The 13,415-nt window shown below is 43.0% G+C and overlaps 1 long non-coding RNA gene across 1 annotated transcript in view; it reads right to left on the reverse strand.

The window, feature by feature from the left end:
- Window positions 1-698: 698 nt before the first annotated feature.
- The window catches only part of LOC130883849 (uncharacterized), a 31,611-nt gene continuing 18,894 nt past the window's right edge, over window positions 699-13,415 (reverse strand). Inside the window, exon 3 of the long non-coding RNA XR_009057996.1 lies at window positions 699-867. This is a non-coding gene — a long non-coding RNA (uncharacterized LOC130883849). The remainder of the gene's footprint in view (window positions 868-13,415) is intronic.

Below are 13,415 nucleotides of genomic sequence, written 5' to 3' on the forward strand. Positions count from 1 at the left end.
CCACACCTTGGATCCATTCTTGTGTTCTTTTTTTTTTTTTTTTAATATTTATTTATTATGTATACAATATTTGTGTGTATGTCTGCAGGCCAGAAGAGGGCACCAGACCTCATTACAGATGGTTGTGAGCCACATGTGGTTGCCGGGAATTGAACTCAGGACCTTTGGAAGAGCAGGCAATGCTCTTAACCACTGAGCCATTCTTGTGTTCTTAAAATGTTGGAGGAGGCATTAAATTTTGTCACTCCACATGATATGACAGGTTTTGATTTAGTGTGTTGGGTATTGTCAGAATAGTTTTAGAAGCTTCCACTCCACTTGGCCTCTCTTACAGCATGTCTGTGTTACATCCTCAGTCCTCATTCTGAGTCTTCTAATTGCTTTACCATAGTTTCCTATGGAGTTATGGTAATCTCTGCTTCAATGTGGATTAGGCTTGTCATTTTCTACAGCTTCAAAAAAGCATCCTTTAGTTTCAACAGCGCATGTACTGACATTGGGATGATAAAGGTTATGATGGCCCCAGAGAAAGGATAGCACAGGGTTCATGGAACACTCCATATTTTTTATTTGTTTTTTTCTTCAGAACAATGAAACTTGATTTTTCTTTTTATTTATTCTTCTCTCATACAATGCATCCCAACCATAGCATCCCTTCCCTCCACTCCCCTTGTCTCCCAGAAGAGGGGAGGCGTCCCAGGGACACCAACCAAACATGGCATAACAAGATCCTTTGTAAGAGCGATACATGCTTTAACTGCTAAAACATCTCTCCAGCCCCCTTGGTTCCAGGGATTCAATCTCAAATCCTCATGCTTGCACAGCAATTGCTCTTGACCCACTGAGCCATCTTCTCAGCCCAAAAGACTGTAATTAAACACACAGACAAATATGAAGATTGAGGGAAGAGAACCTAAAAGTGTATCTTGGTTTGCGTATTTGTTACTGGGATAAAACATGACTAAAGACAACTTAGAGAAGAAAGACTTCACTCATCCTTAGCGTCCATTCCATCATGAAGGGAGGCAGGAACTGGGGCATGCTTCTTAGCTTGCTCTCCATGGCTTGCTCAGCCTGCTTATAAGACCCAGGACCATCTGCCCAGGTTGTCACTGCCCACAGAGAGTTGGGCTCTCCTACATCAATCGCTAACTAGGAAAATGCCCCACATCCTTTCCTACAGGCCAATCTAATGGAGATGTTTTCTCCTCTTCCCAGATTACCTCAGTTTGTATCAAGCTGACAAAACAAAAACCTAACCAGCACTGAACCCTGAGGGAAGTTAAGTGTTTGAGGACATGAAGAAACAGGGATTGTCAAGGCATAATGCGGTCGATCAGAAATGGAAGCAAATGAGAGCATGCAGTCGTGTAGGGTAAGGAGAGAAATGTTCCCTGTGTTGCTGCTGCAAGGACAAGGAAAAAGTAAGTCAGTTGGAAGTTGGCTGAGCCTGCTAGAAACACAGCTATCCTTTGACTATTTTGCTTGTTCTGGTGTTCCCAGTTTACCACATGTATAACTATGCTTTCCTTGATATAAATTCGTACAGTAACAAGAACTCACACTCACGTTAAGGACTTGGCTGTGCAGTCACTTGTTTCCACACTTGGTTTCATTTAGTCGGTATGAGGTCAGTATTAGTGGGGAAGGGTCATCTCCTTTACTATTAACACTAATGTTCACTGTATTGTGAAGCCACGAACAGGCAAAACTTTACTAAGTGAAGTAGCCAAAGTTCACAGTAAACAGAGAAGGCAGAAAGCAGAAGCCATGCAGAAACAGAGAGGAGGACACTGAAGGAGAAAGTTTTATTGATAGCTGCAAAACCAGGAGAAGTAGACAGTGGTAGTATCAACTTTTGTATCAAGTTTTCACCATGGGGGAAGGATGTCCACTGCTGTCCAGTGGTTAGACAGCTTGGTGAAGCAGAACTCTCCCCAGATGTGAATCTGCCTTTCAGTTCCCTGTCTATAGTCAGGACCTCTGCTAAACAAGCTGAATCAGCATGCACTTAGGAGTCACACATGAAGGGTACTCAGTGCTCCTGCAGAGGGCTGAAGCCCAGTTCCTGAACCCGCATAAGGTAGCTCACACTTTGTTGTAGCTCCAGTTCAGGCACCGAGTGCCTTTGGCCTTTTGTGGGCACCTGTGAATGTACATACCCACATACAGACAGATACAGACACAATTCAAAATATTTTTTTAAGCAAACAAGGGAAGCTAAAGATAAATACCTGAGAGGACTTGAGGGTACATGATGAAGCAGAGAAAGAAGCTGGTTGTAATAAAGATGAAATAGAATTCTCGGGCTGGAGAGATGGCTCAGCAGCTATAAGCACTTGCTGCTCTTCCAGAGGACCTAGGTTCAATTCCCAGCACCCACATGATAGCTCACAACTCTCTGTAACTCCAGTTCCAAGAGATTCAACACCTTCATACAGACATATATGGACACAAAAACAAATGCACATGAAATAAAAAAATAAATAATTAAAAAATAGAATTCTCTATGTTCCTAAGAGTCAAGAACCTATTGGTTCTTTTAGAATCATTCCAGAGTTGAAGCAAATAGATGTGAATTCTGTGTCCCTCACTGTGGTTGATTATTTTTTACTCTTGGTTCTTGACTCTTTTGGGGGTCGGCCACCCAGTTCCCAAATAAACTCACATGGAGACTTATTCTTCTTTATGAATGCCAGGCCTTAGCTTGGCTTGTTTCTAGTTAGCGCTTCTTAAATTATCCCGTCTATCTTCTGCCTCTGGACTTTAGCCTTTCTCTACTTCTGTATGTCTCTTCTTTCGCTCTCACTCCGTGGCTGTCTGTGTGGCTGGGTGGCTTGCCCCTTGCATCCTCCTCTCCTTGTTCTCTTTCCTCTTCCCAGATTTCTCCTATTTATACTCTCTGTCTTCCAGCCCCGCCTATCCTTTCTCCTCCCTAGCTATTGGCCAGTCAGCTCTTTATTAGAACAATCAGGTGTTTTAGACAGGCAGAGTAACACAGCTTCACAGACTTAAACAAATGCAACATAAAAGGATACAACACATCTTTTCATCATTAAACAAATGTTCCACAGCATAAACAAATGTAACACATCGTAAAATAATATTCTACAACACCTCACTGGGTCAAACGCCAGCCAGTCATAGGAGACATATGACACCTAGGAGGAGGTCCAACCTTGTGACGGCCACTCGCACTGCACCCGTTGGGCAGTTCTCAGAGAGGGGGCTGGCAGATGGAATAGGACTGTTGTAATCTTGATGGGTGCATGGATGGCATACCATGGCATCTGCTTAATTTCCAAACTACAGTAGTGGGCACTGGAAACCACTGTCTGGAAGTTCCTGATCAGCCAGGCTTGGCTGTGGTATTCCTTCTTTTCACGGCTCTGTTATTTATAACTTAAGTGAATGTCCTAACATTCCCACAACCTGAGCTAAAACCACACATAGCCCTCTCCCTCCCTCCTTCCCTCCCTCCCTCCCTCCCTCCCTCCCTCCCTCCCTCCCTCCCTCCCTCCCTCCTTCCCTCCCCCTCTCCCTCTCTCCATGGTCTCTTTATTCTGTAGCCCTGTCTGTCCTACAACTCACTATGTAGATCAGGCTGACCTCCCACTCACTGACATCAGTCTGCCTCTGCCTCCATAATACTAGGGTTAAAGGCATGCATCACCATGCTCAGCTTGACCCTTCTTGAAAAACAGGGGTTGGTATTTTCACTCTGTAGTTTTGTAAACTGAGTCTCTGAGGGGTGAATTAACCTGCCAAAAACCACATCATGTGGTAGCTAAGACTTGAACCCTTTCCTAGAGCCATTTTCCTTTCTACTTTTCTTTAGATATAATCCTGAAATAAGTCTTTTAAAACATCTTGTTGCCAAGTGAAGGTGAAATAAAAATACACACAAACAAAATTTGATGAGTGAGACATGGTGGGAAATCCCTGGCTTGTTAGTCATGGGTGTGTGTATACGCACCTTTCCCTACATTTTTACCAGCTGTATGCAAGCAAAGCTATCTCTCTGAGTTAGTCAGACTTTTGTTGTTATGGAAAAATACCTGACAAAACCAGGAAGATAATGTTTCGGCTCAAGGCTATGTAGGCGTCAGTCCATCATGGTGGGGAAAGGATGGTGAACAAAGCAGCTCACCTCGCCGTGGCCAGGAAGCAGCCACAGGGGGAGGGAGAAGAAGGGGTCCTGACTACTGGGCTTTCTCCTTTTTCCTTTACCCCATCTGGGCCTCAACTTATATTTGGATGGCACCGTTCACATTTAAGACAAATCTCACCCCCTTGGTTAATCCCCTCAGAAACACCTTCACAGACACCCAGCAGTGTGCTTCACCAATCTCCTCAGTGCTTTTCAATCAGATCAAGTTGACAAGACATCATTATGGACAATGAGATGACTCAGCAGGTAAAGGAGTTGGCCACCAAACCTGGTGACCTGAGTGTGACTCCTGGGATTGTATAGTGGAAGTAGAGAATAGAGAATAATTCCCACAAGTTGTTCTTTGACCTCCACACCCATAAACACAAGAAATAACCTAAATGTAGTTTTTTTTAAAAAAAAGATTATCCCATCTCCTATGCTAGCCTATTATCTATTAGAACCTGACCTCAATATATTTTTGTTGAATGACTTCCTTATTAATAATACTTCAAGTTTCGTTATTATGTAAAGACACCAGCATGCTATCTAATCCCATTGGTTGTCTAACCCCAGCTGAGCCTCATCAATGACCAAGCCCTCCAAAGTACCTTGTCTCTAGCTGCCTAATACGCCCATAATTTCTATTTCTTCTGTCTGGAGTGCTCTTTTCCTTGTCTGATTTTCCAAGGACTACTCAGGACTCAGCTCAAATGTTAGCACTTCAGCATTCTTTTTGTTGGTCTTGTTTACTTTTTGTTTTTTGAGACAGAGTCTCATCATATAACTTTGGCTAACCTATAACTGGCTATGTAGATTAATCATTCTGGAACTCACAGAGATCCACCTGCCTCTGCCTCCCATGTGCCAGGATTAAAGGCATACATCATCATGCCCAGTTTCATTTCTTTAAAATTTATTTTAGCCAGGTGGTGGTGGCGCATGCCTTTAATCCCAGCACTCGGGAGGCAGAGGCAGGCGGATCTCTGGGAGTTCGAGGCCAGCCTGGTCTACAAGAGCTAGTTCCAGGACGGGCACCAAAGCTACAGAGAAACCCTGTCTCAAAAAACCAAAATAATAATAATAATAATAAAATAAAATTTATTTTAACTTTATTTTATGTGCAATTGTGTAAGGGTGTCAGATCCCCTGGAACAGGAATTACTAACAGTTGTGAGCTACCATGTGGGTGTTAGGAATTGAACCAGGTTTCTCTGAAAGAGCAGCCAGTGCTCTTAACTGCTGAGCCATCTCTCCAGTCCCAGCTGCATTCTTTTAAAAATTATTATTTTGTTTTTTTAGACAAGGTTTCTCTGTATATCCCTGGCCATCCTGGAACTAGCTCTGTAGGCCAGTCTGGCCTTGAACTCAGAGATTTGCCTGTCCCTGACTCCTGAGTGCTGGAATTAAAGGTGTTACCTCCACCTAGCTTAAAATTATTTATTTACTTACTTACCTATTTATGTCATTTCTCCACCCACTTATATTTTATAAATATATTTTTAAAATTTATATGTGGTGCCCACAGAAGTCAGAAGTGGCTATCAGATTCCCTGAAGTGACAGTTAATATGGTTATGTGTGTGTAAGTGCACACATACATGTGGTGCCCATAGAGGTCAGAAGTGGCTATCAGATCCCCTGAAGTGAGTTAATATGATTATGAGTTGCTCATTGTGAGTGCTGGGAACCAAACTCAGGTCTTCTGGAAGAGCAGCAAGTATGGAGCCATCTCTCCTTTAAAAATTTTTATTTTATGGGCTGGAGAGATGGCTCAGGGGTTAAGAGTACAGACTGTTCTTCAAGAGGTCCTGAGTTCAATTCCCAGCAGCCACATGGTGCCTCACAGCCATCTGTTTTTGATATTTGGTGCCCCCTTCTGGCCTGTAGGCATACATGCAGACAGAACACTGTATATGTAATAAATCTTTAAAAAATCTTTATTTTAAGATTTGTTTTAGGGGCTGGAGAGATGGCTCAGTGGTTAAGAGCATTGCCTGCTCTTCCAAAGGTTCTGAGTTCAATTCCCAGCAACCACATGGTGGCTCACAACCATCTGTAATGAGGTCTGGTGCCCTTTCTGGCCTGCAGACATACACACAGACAGAATATTGTATACATAATAAACAAATATTAAAAAAAAAAGATTTGTTTTATTTTTGTGTATGTAGTGTATCTGTGTATAAGTATGTACATATGCATTTAGGTGACCATAAAAACCAAGAGGGTGTCGATCTCCTGGAACTGGAGTTATAGGTGGTTATGGGCACCTGACATGGGTACTCAGACAAGTTTGGGTCCTCTGCAAGAAATAAGCCATCTCTCTTGCTCTTCCTTTGTATCCTTAAAACACATTGTCCATAAGTCTATTTGAGTGAATAACTGCCATGTGCTTATTTACACACACACTCTCATGAATGTTCATCCTACACTTTAAGGGAAGTGGTATTAGCCTCTCTGTATAAAGAGCGCTAATAACTCAAAGACAGCCCTATAGATAGACTGCATACCTAGTCACAAGGATAGTTAGTCAGTGGACCTACTTTTCAAGCTCATATCTATATAAATCCAAAGTCACTGTAAATTTTTGGAAATGTGTACCCATAAAGATTAAAATTTTTACTAGGCAGTGGTGGTGCACCCTTTACTTCTAACACTTGGGAAGTAGAAGCAGAGGCAGATGGATCTCTGAGTTTGAGGCCAGCCAGTTCCAAGACAATTACAGAGAGAAACCCTGTCTCAAACAAACAAACAAACAAACAAGCAAACAAACAAACAAATTGTACATGGGATTTGTTATGTAAGGATATTTTCACACACATACATTTTATACACTGAGCCTATGACTTCTGTACTCTGCCTTCCCTTTCTTAGCCCATAATTGTTTTTGTTTGTTTGTTTGTTTTGGTTTTTCGAGACAGGGTTTTTCTGTAGCTTTGGTGCCTGTCCCGGAACCCATAATTGTTTTTAATGTCTCTCCTCAGAGGCAGAAACTACTTCTTGTGTTTTCTGTTTATAAGGGCCTATTTGACCCTGGTGAGTAGTAGCAACTCCATATGTTTCTCTGATGAAAGACACTGCAGTGTACACAATGTGGATCCACATTTCCACTGGAGTACTTTCCACCAGCAATGCCCTACTTTCTGTTCACACGCTCCCATCCTCCAGAATCCTCCTCTGTGGAGCCTCCCTTGCAGCCCACACAGATCTCTCTTTCTTCCTTGTCTGAATAATCCCATGCATTCTAGCCGTGGACGACACTCCTCACTATGGCAAGCTTGCATTGCTTCACTCATGACTAACCTCTCAGGACCAGGACTGATCTGCTGGAGAAGTGCCACAGCATGTCACAGGCCTGAGCACAGGGCTTGAGGATTCAACCTTCACTAACAGTGGAAGGTTCCATTCGCTTCTACGTGTTTCTGAATGTGCACGTACAACTTTACTCTCTGGGTCAGAATCTTTCCTCACTGAACAGAAAGGGTTTTTGTTGTTTGTCTGTTTCTGTTTTTGTTTTGTAATAAGGACACACAACAAACCCACACTAGCTCAGGATAGATTGAAAACTAACTACAAGAGTTCACCATCGCTGTTACAAGTTATTAAAAAAAAGACACATTATTTTATTAGTATGAGAGAGAGGAAGAGCAAGAGATGGACAGACAGACGGGCAGACAGTCAGAGAGCACATGTGTGGAGGTCAGAGGACAGCTTGGGGGAGTTGTTTTTCTCCTTCTACCGTGCTGGTCCTAGGGACAAAACTCTTGTAGTCAGGCTTGGTGACTACCTGTAGAGATACCTAGCCAACCCATAATTCCAAAGTCTTGTTCATCTGGAACTGATGATTACTGGATCATCTGGAACAGTAGATTACTCTACTGGAATGCAACACCAAATTCTAATGTTGGATTCCCACATTTACTCAGTTTGATTATAGATGTCACACTAGGGAACACAGTCATTTACAATTAAAGTCCAGATTCTATTTCAGAAGTCTGACATTGTCCCACTGAACAGATTCCACTATTTTTTTTTTTTTTTTTTGGTTTTTCGAGACAGGGTTTCTCTGTGGTTTTGGAGCCTGTCCTGGAACTAGCTCTTGTAGACCAGGCTGGTCTCGAACTCACAGAGATCCGCCTGCCTCTGCCTCCCAAGTGCTGGGATTAAAGGCGTGCGCCACCACCGCCCGGCTCCACTATTTTTGAAATATCAATTAAAATACTTTGTATGTGCTTTGTCGGCATGGGTGCATGTGCACCACATTTGCTTGGTGCAGTTGAAGGTCAGAAGAGAGCATCGATGCCCTGGAACCAGAGTCCCCATGCTTGTGGGTGGAGGAGGTCTTCGAGAGCAGCAAGTGTCCTTAACCACGGAGCCATCATCTCCAGTGTCCTAGCCACAGGCTCCACTATTAAAGCCCAAGATTCTGCCTTTGGAATGATAACTTCTAGTTTGGCAAATCCAGAATCATTTTTTAAACCCTCAAGTTACACTGACTTATGAACTGGAGAGTGGTGCATGTGTCACGGCACTCGTGGTAGAGGACAAGCGGAGGGGAGGCGGCTCCCCCTTCCACCCTGTAGGACCCAGGGATAAAACTCAGGTCACTGTGCCTGGCAGTGCGAGCTTTCTTCACCTGTTTAACCATCCTACCTGTCTCCAACCCAGATTCTATCATCTAAAGTCTGGATTTCAACTTTCTAATTACTTTAGGTTCTATCATTAGCGCTCTCGGTGCTGTTCGTGGACTCACACATCCATGCTACGTTTGCAGCCCCATACTGTACTCGCTGAAGCCGAGAGCCTATTGTTGGAGTTACATTCTACTACTGCATTCTCGTATTTCATTACTGGAATCCCAATTTTAAATCGTGAGGCTTGAGGATGTCTCTAATTCCAGATTCAACAGTTGAAACCTTACACTCCCCAGAGGCTCTACTCTCAAAAACTAAAATTCTGCTATAGGAACTTAGGCTTTACTCTAGAAGACATTCATTCCACAACTGGAACGAGCTCTGAAGTTTCAGAGTTGCGACTGAGCGTAGTCATAGACTCTTGGGATTGTAATTATAGATTAAATTGAGCCCTTCTAATTTCACAAGTGAATAATTTTCAGGGTTCCAGTTCCTATTATGTGATTTTCTCATTCTTTCATGGATCATACAAATTACATCATCAAAACCCAAAGATGCTGCTACTGAGTTATCCTTTGTTTTTATGGTAATTACATGTTTTACTTGATCAGTCCAGTATTTGCTAATGGAATCCAAGAGTTAAGAAGCACTCACCATGGCAGTTAAAAGCCTGTGCTATGGAACCAGACTGCTTATGGTTGGGTCCCATTTCTGTGCTTCTCACATGTGTGACCTTTGAGAAGTCTCCTCATCTGTAAAATAGGGCTGACAGTGGAATTTACCTCGGTAGTCATAATAACAGTGCAAGGAAAGCATTTCAAGTGATGTCTGGCACACAGAAAGCAAATGTTAGGTGTGGACATAATTACTATACTTTAACACCCACCACCCCAGTCCTGCAGTCTGAAACTGCAAGGGCTCCTTTTTACTTTTTGAGACAGTGTTGCCCAGGCTGGCCTTGAACCTGTGATTCATCTGAGTACCGCAGATTACAGATCTGTGCCATTAGGCCTGACTAGCATCATTACATTTTTGTCTTGTTTTGTTGAGCGGGGTTTCTCTGTGCAGCCCTGGCTGTCGTAGAACTCACTCTGTAGACCAGGCTGTCCTCAAACTCAGAGATCCCCTTGCTTCTGCCTCCCCAGTGCTGGGATTAAAGGCATGAGCCACCACCACCCAAGCTTGTCTTGAATTATCTATGTAGCCAAAGCTAGGCTTGAACTTTGATCCTCCAACCGCAGCCCCTCAAGTGAAGGAATTGCAGGTGTGCATCACCATTATCTGGTCTGCATTATTGCTTCTGGTGGCAAAGTTTAATATTGCTTCTGGTGGCAAAGTTTAATACTAGTCTAACATGTATTATTAATATGCATAACTGACTACTGTGTCTCAAGAATCCACTATGACAACTCAAATGTCCTTTCTGGAACTCAAAGCTGTGTTCTCTGAATCCCGCAGTTGGTACTTGTATCTCAGGTTAAGCATTTAAACTGTAATATTGCGTTTTTAGAACTGAGGTTCCAGTCTCAAAAGGCAGGATTCTAATAAGAACGTTCTAAGTCTAGTCTTATAACTCCAAATTCTACTCCAGGTTCTTCTGTGACACTGAAAGTCTCCTGTCAGATTCCCAGGTTTTGCTCTCATAACCTGAAATTCTATTGAGATGAGAAGTCCAGGTTCCAAACTTAGAGCCTGAGATTCTGTTATGGAACTCTAAAATCTCCCATTAGCCTCAGCTTTAACTCGCTGAGTTAGCTTCCTCCCATTAGTGTTCAGCTGCTGTCTGAATCCAGTTCTAATGTTAGGAGTATAGCGCTATTCTTTGTATTCAGTTCTACAACCAGAACCAGAAACTTTACTTCAGACATGCCAATAATGGCAAACCAGGATTCTATATTTGGAACACTCCATTCTAATCTGAGCTACAGATTCTCTGCTGTTGAGACAGGATCTGAATGTGTTTCCCAGGCTGGTCTTGAATTTCCCACACTCACGTGATCATCTTGCCTCAGCCTTTCAACTGCTGGGGTTATAGGTGTGTGCCACCAAACCTGGTATCAAAGTCTGAGACTCTCTATCTCTATTTTGAGTACTGAATTTTGAGACAGGGTCTTTCTACGTAGCCCTGGCTGTGCTAGAACTCACTATGTAATCTAGGCTGGCCTCAAACAGAGATCTGCCTACCTCTGTGGAATTAAAGGTGTGCACCTCCAGAAACCTGGGTCCAAAGTCTGAGATTCTAATACTGAACTTCAGTTACCAAATTTGGAATTGTAGATATTATTATTTCACTCCTTTTTTGGATTCTTATACAGATGTAGCTCTCAATTTTTTTTTTTTTATCTCCTAGCTACTGGCTAGGAGTTTCTTGAGGCTATCCCAAGCATAATGGTTTTTTTGTTTTTTTGTTTTTTGTTTTTTCGAGACAGGGTTTCTCTGTGGCTTTGGAGCCTGTCCTGGAACTAGCTCTGTAAACCAGGCTGGTCTCGAACTCACAGAGATCCGCCTGCCTCTGCCTCCCGAGTGCTGGGATTAAAGGCGTGCACCACCAAGCATAATGTTTTATATGCTCTCATAAACTGTACTCTCAAATTCCTGGAATAACCAATCTCCACGGAGCCCCTTGGCAATGGCTGAAGTCACAGGGAAGCACATTGTTCCTAAGGAACTTCCTACAGTTCTTCTATCCTTTCTTCACTGATATCTTTGTGGATCTTCTCTCTGTGCCTATCAAGCCTATAAGGTCAAGTGGCTTCAAGAATAGACACCAGCACTCGGGAGGCAGAGGCAGGTGGATCTCTGGGAGTTCGAGGTCAGCCTGGTCTACAGAGTGAGTTAGTTTCAGGATAGTAAGGGCTGTTACACAAAGAGATCCTGTCTCAAAAAAGCAACAACAACAACAAAAGAATATACACTTGGGGTGGGGTGGTGCTGTAGCTCTGTTGTTTGAGTGCTTTTCGTATGACTGGAGCCCCGAGTTCCATCCCTAGCACCATGAAGAATTGTGTGTAGTGGCACATACCTGTCTGTAATCCCAGCACTGGAGAACTGGAGGAGGAGGATCAGGAGTTCAAGGTCATCCTTGGCTATGTAGGGACGTGTGAGACCCAGTCTGAAAACTCCAAAAATAAACAAGAATATATCACCGGGCATGGTAGTGCACACCTTTGGTCCTAACACTCAGGAGGCAGAGGCAGGTAGATCTCTGTGACTCTGAGGCCAGCCTGGTCTACATAGCAAGTTCCATAGTAAGACCTTTTCTCAAATATTTGAGGCTTCTTATGAAGGTCCACATTTGTAACCCCAACAACAAAAAAGCAAGAGGAATGAGGATTGCAAGTTATAAGCAAACCTGGGCTAAGTGCTAAGCCACTGTCCCAAAAAACCCACACTTCCAAAAAAACACATTTGGAACTTTTTACACTGAAGTAAAGCAAATTAAGATATTTCATATATCTCTTCTGAAATATTTAAGATTAGAAGGCTTTAAAGAATTGAAGTCCTGGGGCTGGAGAGATGGCTCAGTGGTTAAGAGCATTGCCTGCTCTTCCAAAGGTCCTGAGTTCAATTCCCAGCAACCACATGGTGGCTCACAACCATCTGTAATGAGGTCTGGTGCCCTCTTCTGGCCTGCAAACATACACACAGACAGAATATTGTATACATAATAAATAAATATTAAAAAAAAAAAAAGAATTGAAGTCCTGGGGCTGGAGAGATGGCTCAGTGATTAAGAGCACTGACTGCTCTTCCAGAGGACCCGGGTTCAATTCCCAGCACCCACATGACAGTTTACAACTGTCTTTAACTCTGGCTCCTTCATACCAGTATATATAAAATAAAGTTAAATCAATTATTTTAAAAAAATGATCTGGGCGGTGGTGGTGCACGCCTTTAATCCCAGCACTCGGGAGGCAGAGGCAGGTAGATCTCTGTGAGTTCGAGCCCAGCCTGGTCTACAAGAGCTAGTTCCAGGACAGGCTCCAAAGGTACAGAGAAACCCTGTCTTGAAAAAACCAAAACCAACCAACCAACCAAACAAAAATGAAAAGAAGTACCTAATGCTATAGCTTACACATTTGCAAAGGATGAACTAATTTAAAGGAAAATTCAAGGCCTTTCTGTTGGACTCGTAAAATCAACTCACCTCACCTGTTCTGAAAAGATTCTGGAGTTTGAAAAGTATCCTATTATAATGCCATGCGGTGGTAGCACACGCCTCGAATTCCCGCACTTGGGAGGCAGAAGCAGGTGGATCTCTGTGAGTTTGAGGCCAGCCTGGTCTACAGAGTGAGTTCCAAGACAGTCAGAGAAACCCTGTCTTAAAAAACAAACAACAGAAAGAAAGGAAGAAAGGAAGAAAGAAAGAAAGAAAGAAAGAAAGAAAGAAAGAAAGAAAGAAAGAGAAAGAAGGGGGGGGAGAGAGAGAGAGAGAGAGAGAGAGAGAGAGAGAGAGAGAGAGAGAGAGAGAGAGGAAGAAAGAGTCTCCTCTTTCCCTTTATTTGTAAAGTGTGGATAAGAATGCTTGTGGATAATACGGGGCGGCTGTGAGCACAACCGCTGCGCCACCTATTGGACAGGACTTGAATTACACTGCTATTTGTGTCCTGTGACTATACAACAATCCCAAGG

This window comes from Chionomys nivalis, chromosome 11 (genome assembly GCF_950005125.1).
Source record: "Chionomys nivalis chromosome 11, mChiNiv1.1, whole genome shotgun sequence".
Taxonomy (NCBI): Eukaryota; Metazoa; Chordata; class Mammalia; order Rodentia; family Cricetidae; genus Chionomys; species Chionomys nivalis.